Raw genomic sequence first — 8,227 nt, 5'->3', positions numbered from 1 at the left:
ATAATAAAGGAGCAGCAATAAAACATCTTCCTCTGACTCTTTCTGTCTTCTCTGTGAAAATTCTAACCCTTCAAGTTCCTCCCAGTTAATACAGAAATTCTCCAGAAGACTGTGTTCTCTTCAATAGTCAATAGGTCCTCAGCTTGCTGTATCTGTGCTGCTATAAAACTGTCACAAGCACCCACGCCCTAGCAAAGCTTCCAAAGCTGCCAGAAGGCTCCATAGCCATGCAGAGTCAAATCCCTCTTCATATTACTTCTCTTTGACAAGAAACTCCCCTGACTCAGTCAGGCTTTAAAAAACCCCTAATCCTCTTGGGCATTTTTCAGTCCTAGGACAAACATAGCTTTAGAGGTCATGCAAAGACCCCTGAAACAATATTGTCTTTAATTTGTGTAGCCCTTAAAAATATATAGCATGCTTTTACAGATACTGTCTCACTTTATATTTATGAAAAACTTCAAAAGTCACATAAATGCATTGCCTAATAATATCATTCTTTCCATCTCATATATTAGCAAAAGGTCCTTTGCAACTATAGTCAGTCCAAGGACACACAGCTAGTAAGTGATAGAGCCAGAACTCAAATAGGCTGCCAAGTTCCATATTGTTCATTATGCTCTTTCCATAAAAATATTGTACAGTCTCTCCACAAACATCAAATTCTATGTATTATTTAAAGAGCATTGTGATTATGCATATTTTATAAACTGGCACTGATAAATATTTCCTAAGAGGAGACAGGAAATGTTAAAATCATTACTTTCAAAATATGATCTTTTCATTGAAAAATTCTGTATTTCACTTGTGTTAGAAAAGATACTCAGTATCAGGTATTTTTAAAATGCAAAATAAATGCCTTGAAGAGGAACTGTTTTGAATATTAAGCTCCACAGCATCAACCAAATGGCTGACATAAGTGTTAAAAATAGTTAACATCAAAATGTTACCAATTAAATTGAAATTCTCAAATGGCATATCTTGTGCTAGTAATGAAAACATCAAAATATACATGAATCATCAGGAATAAGATCTAACGAAGATGAATAAAATTAAAACATAGTTTCATTAAATTTGAATTCAGTACCATTGTATACAAATAAATGGCTATCAGATGGAATAATTAAATGTTTTTAATTGAGATATTTCTACAGGAAACATTGTTTCCTTTGTTATTTAGAATAAAAACATTTTCTCTTCAGGTTCACAGGAGAAAAATATCAAAAACATACCAACTGCAGATCTTCACCATGAGACTGATAACATAATTTAGATATGTTTGTATCACTTTTCTCTTAATTTATTTTTTAAAAAGTAAAAGAAAGATTATTCATATGATACATAATTCATTTTTAATTTTAAAATACTAACTCAATACGTAAAAATTTAAAAGCTAGCCGAACCATTCAAAGGTGAAGCAATTTTTGGAGACTGTCATGCAGTAACTCTACTCTCCCTTTACTCTGTCCTTGCCTGATCAGAGGATTCTTTTGGTCTCCACTTTAAAGCTATTTGGAAATACTACTGCCTTCATAGGATCAGACAAAGTACTGATTCTTTGTAATAGTGGACCTGTGGAGGTTTTGGTCATTATGTAACTATTTGTCGTGATGTACACTTGACCTTTTTTTTTTTTCACTGATGAATCATTTATTCGAACAAGACAAAAACATCTCCACATTGTTTCCTTTTATACAGAAAGTGGAACATTTCAAATATATTAGCTTTTCAACAGAATTTATTTCGGTCTGGTCCCAGGAACTGCCTTTCATTTTAGGATTCACGTTTTAGTAACACATATGCACCCATTACAGCCAAAAGAGCATACTTGAATTTTGGGAGTTGTTCATTATAATGGTGAGCATACCAACATATGGTAAAAACCCTCTGGCTCTCCCCACCACATCCTTCTTTTCCAGCCAGTTCTGGCCTTCTTTGTACAAGCCTCTATTGTCAACTTCATTATTACCTCCTTTAGTCAGAAATTTGATGTCTCCATTATCTTTTTTATGAACTTTGATTACTCTGTGCACTGTTGGAATGTCTTGTCCTTCTACTTTAAAAACAAGGATTTCACCATCTCTAACCAGGTCTTCCCGGAAATTTGTCAGGAGCAGAAGGTTGCCCCTGTGGAAGGCTGGCTCCATGCCGCCACTCAGCACCACCATGATGGGACTCTCGCTGCCAGTGAGGACGATCAGGCCTTTCCAGATCATGAGCATTCATGACACAGTCATGGCAAAGTTTAAGACCTGGTAATAGAGTTGGTGCTTGTTCATCTTCCTCGGGTCCCCTAAGATGTCCAAGCTGGACGCGGGGAGATGTGACCCCGCAGTGCCCATGTGCACCATGCCGGGGTCTCTGGGGGCCGAGGCGGCCCGCGGGCTCCGGGTGTTACAGACAGCTCACTTGACTTCTTATAGCAAACAACACCCTTCTATTTCAGTTCACATGAGGGTGGATACCTTTTGAAGTGGGGCATGTGATTCAGTCTGGCCAAAAATGAGCATGGTTGTCCCATATCACAGTGACCGGCTAGTGGTAGGCATATGACTGGGCCTCATTAGGCCAATCAGAATGGTGAATGTCCTGTATTTGTGCGTTTGCAACCTAAATTAGAATTTGTAAAGTCTTTAATTTGAGTCTCTTCTTTTTCACCTATTCTCCAGCTGCTATTCCAAGAGATAAGCTGGGTCATTGATGTGATCTTTAGCCTGGACTTTTCTATCAAGATGATTTTCCTCCAGAGTACAGACTCTTTTTCCATAGTGGGTTTGATTTCATGTCCAGTTCAATTATTTCTAGTTCAGAAATACTCCTCAGCAGGAATCCACACAGCCAAAATGTCCTGATGCATATAATTGGGTAAAATGGCAAATAATGAGAAGTGAAATATGTATGATGGCAGCCTTTTCTCTTTGATCCTCTGAATTTTTTTCCAACCAAAAAATGAATAATTGGTACAATTAAAGTTGGCATGAAACTTACTGATTTTTTTAAACCACATTTTAATCCTTAATTTTTCTTTACTGGTATCTTCCAGTTTATTGGTTTTGATGTGTTTTTATTTTCTCTTTTAGTTCAAATTAATGTGTGCTACTAATGATTATTTTATTTAAAGTATATGTGTGTTTTAAAACTGTCATTAGTTCATTCATATTTCCTTTAAAAAATAAAGACCAATTATGATTTTTTGTATATTTGGTCAGATCTCCAAAACAAATAATTTTACCTCCTATTTATAAGTTACATGGGAGAAGTCAATATGAGGTCATTTGGGAATGTTAAAAAAGACTATTTCATGCCTGGGCCACTGATAAGAGCTGCCAGCACCATAGCCATTGTGAAATCTGGGATAATCGCTACATTGCATTCCTTCTCAGAAACAGATAGCTTCCAGGAGAGGTAGTGGGAGTTAATGTCCATGTCATATGAGAAGAGGAACCAAGAGTTGCCTTTAATAATCATAGCTATATTAATTGCCTGTTACAGGAGCCTAATTCAAACTACCTTAAGAAAAACAGTATATTCATTCATGTAACTCTGATCAAAAACAATAATTAACACATATCATTCAATATATGCTAGGCATAGTTCTAAGTGCCTTATATGCTTTAGCTCATTTTATCTTTACAAATATCCCTATGACCTAGGTGTTATTAGTATTATCATCATCATCCCCCTTTTAGTTTTGAAGCATTCAAGCCATAGAGACATTAGGTAATGTGAATGGGACACAAGAGACAAAAAGCAGCAGAGCTGGGATTTGATCACGTGCAGCTTGGCTGCAGAGATCATGTACTGACTCCCCAATCTAGAGTGACCCAAATGCTCCTGGTGTCTGAGGTAGCTCCCGGAAATAGAAATGCTGTGGGAACTGCAACCACAGACGTGACAGCAAGACTCTCTTGGTTCATCCCTGTCAACTCTGCCCCTCTTTGCTTCTCTTGGTATGTTGACCATATTCTCTCCTGCTTGCCCTGGCCTTTCAATTTAGCAAGGACCCCATCCTCTAACAGGTGCAATTACTGACCCCAAGGGGTAAAAGATTGTCTGGTCCTGGGTCCCCTGCCCACTTCTATGACTTGGAATAAGTTGCTTGAGGCAGGAGTAGTGGAAAGCCTGCTGGAGAGACAAAAACAATCAGCTCCACGTTCCCCTGCAGTTCCTACCTGCCAAAGGTATGAGGTTTTAACTCTGTTTTTACTCAGTGAAGGTTGCCATTCCTAAGAGAGCATAAAAATAGGACTGTAAGTCTTACATGGATTTCAAAATCCATAATAAGATGTTTTAAGAATTAGTTATTCTAGGAATGTGGTTTAGGATCTATTAGCTCTTTAAGGCCCGTGAAAAGTGCTGAGATATTAAAAAAAAATTAGGTTAAAAAAAACCCAAAAAAATCAAAATGTGTACATATCTAATTAAATGTTTATGAAAGTAACATATTGGAAAGACAACTGTGACCCAGCTCCACTCATATACAGAAAAATTTTAATAGGTTTAGTATAAAAAGGACAAAGTTCCCCAGAAGCTTGAGAATCTTGAGCCTCTGGAGGACTTAAGAAGGCCCTGTTCCACTAATGTAACTCTTGGAGGACCAGAGTACCCAGAGGGATCAGACAAAAATTAAACATTGTCACCATCCAGTGAATTTAATTTGCCATCCTTGGTCCATGTCACCTCAAAACAAATGGAACTATTTAAGCTTTGGTTATCTTTTCTAAGTTTTTGCCAAAACTCTCACAGGTGAGAATTCTACTCATCCTGTGTTTGCTCACAGAGTATAAAAATGACGATTATGATTTCTAGAGCTGTTAAATATATTTAGGGTTTTTAAGTAAAAGATCTTGATCTAAATACAAAGTATCCTGATTATTGTGGTTAAACTTAGAATGATAGTCTGCACTGTTTAAGTAAAACCTAATATTGAAAATGATGAATTGTTCTTTAGTTGTTAGATGTAAGTTATGTTATAAAAGTGCTCTGTCCTTGGGCCACTAACCAAGCAAACCATCTCTTTGCTTGTCCCTTTTCATACTTCACCTACACAAGGAGAACCTCCTTTTTCTTTTATTGTGATGCTTTATTGTATTACTCTGACTGTTGCAGAGTTTTTACATGTAACCTGGATAGTTCCTGTTTAACATAGATTTCTACTTCTCAGTGGAGTTATGAATACAACGAGATAGGCAGCAGTGAAGTGACATGGTATATGTGGCCCATCTTCATAGAACAGAACTTTGCCCAACAATTTGGGGAGGTTTTTATAAATACACAAACTCATAAATATTTATGGAGATAGATCGATTGCCAGGTAAAGGCTGATTTTCTAAAAAGAGTAAAACCGTGATTCTTATGCATATAAAAGGAATATGTGCCACATATTTTGTGCAACTCATTAATTAAAGGGGGAATCAGTAAGATGTTACTGATCAAAGAAGAATTCAAAATACCATCGAATGAAGGATTAAAAAGTGCTTAAATTAATTTACAAATAGATGTAAAAGTTGTCAATATTCAAGAGACAATAAGCAGATTCCACTGAGTACAACTTGGATCTCTATCGAAAAATATTGTCTTCATTGCTATCACTTACAATATGTAAGTTTTAACTTACAGAGTTGTGAAATAGTTCAAAAACAATGAAATGCACAGCGTCCCCATAGAATCTGATAACACTGAAGGGTTTGCTGGACAAAGTTTTCATTGGTCCATTGCAAATCTTTCATAATTTTTTTTGAAAACATCTACAATAAGTAGATATATAATAAAGAAATGGATATACTTTAAAGTAAAATGTCAAATGCCAACATCATATTAATTTTAACTATAAAATAGTTGACATCTAAAGCATTTCTGACTTTTAGCCATGATTGTCTCATTTTTCACAGTTCCTTTAAAATAGGGGTTCTTAAACCAGGGTACCTGGGCAGCATTTATATTTTCAGTAGGAAGAAAACAGTTGCTTTCATCAAAATCTAAAACAGTACTTGATACACAGTGGTTTGAAGCCAATCCTTATGGAGCACTTTGGAAGACAATTCCGTAACATGAACTCATTCATTCAAGCACTTCCTAAAATATAGAATACACAGTAGTTACACTTCCTTGGTATAAAGTGTATTCATATGCTTAAAAACAGAATTTGGGGGAGGGACCTCCAAGATGGCAGAGGAGTAAGACGTGGAGATCACCTTCCTCCCCACAAATACACCAAAAATACATCTACATGTGGAACAACTCCTACAGAACACCTACTGAATGCTGGCAGAAGACCTCAGACTTCCCAAAAGGCAAGAAACTTCCCGCGTACCTGGTTAGAGCAAAAGAAAAAACAGAGACAAAAGAATAGGGATGGGACCTGAACCTCTGGGAGGGAGCTGTGAAGGAAGAAAAGTTTCCACACACTAGGAAACCCCTTCACTGGTGAAGACAGGGGTTGGAGGGGGCGAAGTTCCAGAGCCATGGAGGAGAGCGCAGCAACAGGGGTGCAGAGGCCAAAGTGGAGGGATTCTTGCATAGAGGATTGGTGCTGACCAGCACTCACCAGCCTGTGAGGCTTGTCTGCTCACCTGCTGGGGGTGGCTGAGGGCTGAGAGCTGAGGCCAAGGCTTCAGAATTCAGATCCCAGGCAGAGGACTGGGGTTGGCTGCATGAACACAGCCTGAAGGGGGCTAGTGTGCCACAGTTAACTGGGAGGGAGTCCAGGAAAAAGTCTGGACCTGCAGGAGAGGCAAGAGACCTTTGTTTTGGGGTGTGCAAGGCAAGGGGATTCTTTCCCAGTGTGCCCGCAAAAGACAGAGCACTGCCTAAGCAAGCTCCAGAGACGAGCGCAAGCTGCAACTATCAGCTCGGACCCCACAGACGGGCATGAACCTCTAACATTGTGGCCGCTGCCACCAAGAATCCTAGAGAAAGGAGAACACACAAAACCCAAAGTTAGTAGAAGGAAAGGAATCATAAAGATGAGAGCAAAACTAAATGAAATAGAAACAAAGAAAACAATAGCAAAGATCAATAAAACTAAAACTGGTTCTTTGAGAAGATAAACTAAATTGATAAACCACTAGCCAGACTCATCAAGAAAAAAAGGGAGAAGACTCAAATCAATAGAATTAGAAATGAAAAAGGAGAAGTAACAACTGACACTGCAGAAATACAAAAGATCACGAGACATTACTACAAACAACTCTATGCCAATAAAATGGACAACCTGGAAGAAATGGACACATTCTTAGAAAAGCACAAACTTCCAAGACTGAACCAGGAAGAAATAGAAAATATAAAAAGACCAATCACAAGCACTGAAATTGAGACTGTGATTAAAAATCTTCCAACAAACAAAAGCCCAGGACCAGATGGCTTCACAGGTGAATTCTACCAAACATTTAGAGAAGAGCTAACAACTATACTTCTCAAACTCTTCCAAAATATAGCAGAGGGAGGAACATTCCCAAACTCATTCAACAAGGCCACCATCACCCTGATACCAAAACCAGACAAAGATGTCACAAAGAAAGAAAACTACAGGCCAATATCACTGATGAACATAGATGCAAAAATACTCAGCAAAACACTAGCAAACAGATTCCAACAACACATTAAAAGGATCATACCCATGATCAATTGGGGTTTATCCCAGGAATGCAAGGATTCTTTAATATACCAAATCAATCAATGTGATAAAAACATACTAACAAATTGAAGGAGAAAAGGAGAAAAATCATTATGATCACCTCAATAAATGCAGAAAAAGCTTTTGACAAATTTCAACACCCATTTATGATAAAAACCCTCCAGAAAGTAGGCATAGAGCGAACTTACCTCAACATAATAAAGGCCATATATGACAAACACACGGCCAACATCATTCTCAACGGTGAAAAACTGAAACCATTTCCACTAAGATCAGGAAAAAGACAAGGTTGCCCACTCTCACCACTCTTATTCAACATAGTTTTGAAAGTTTTAGCCACACCAATCAGAAAATAAAAAGAAATAAAAGGAATCCAAATCAGAAAAGAAGAAGTAAAACTGTCGCTGTTTGCAGATGACACAATACTATACATAGAGAATCCTAAAGATGCTACCAGAAAACTACTAGAGCTAATCAATGAATTTGGTAAAGTAGCAGGATACAAAATTAATGCACAGGAATCTCTTGCATTCCTATATGCTAATGATGAAAAATCAGAAAGAGAAATTAAGGAGACACTCCCATTTACCA

General features: G+C 37.6%; 1 pseudogene across 1 annotated transcript; it reads right to left on the bottom strand.

Moving 5' to 3' along the window:
* Window positions 1-1,773: 1,773 nt before the first annotated feature.
* LOC309825375 (signal peptidase complex catalytic subunit SEC11C-like) lies at window positions 1,774-2,351 on the bottom strand (annotated as a pseudogene). The gene has a single exon. The product of its transcript is annotated as a signal peptidase complex catalytic subunit SEC11C-like (transcript).
* Window positions 2,352-8,227: the final 5,876 nt, after the last annotated feature.

This window comes from Grampus griseus (genome assembly GCF_964374135.1).
Source record: "Grampus griseus genome assembly, chromosome: 7".
Lineage (NCBI taxonomy): Eukaryota > Metazoa > Chordata > Mammalia > Artiodactyla > Delphinidae > Grampus > Grampus griseus.
Note: the sequence above shows the minus strand (reverse complement) of the source record. Positions and strands in the feature narration are given on the sequence as shown.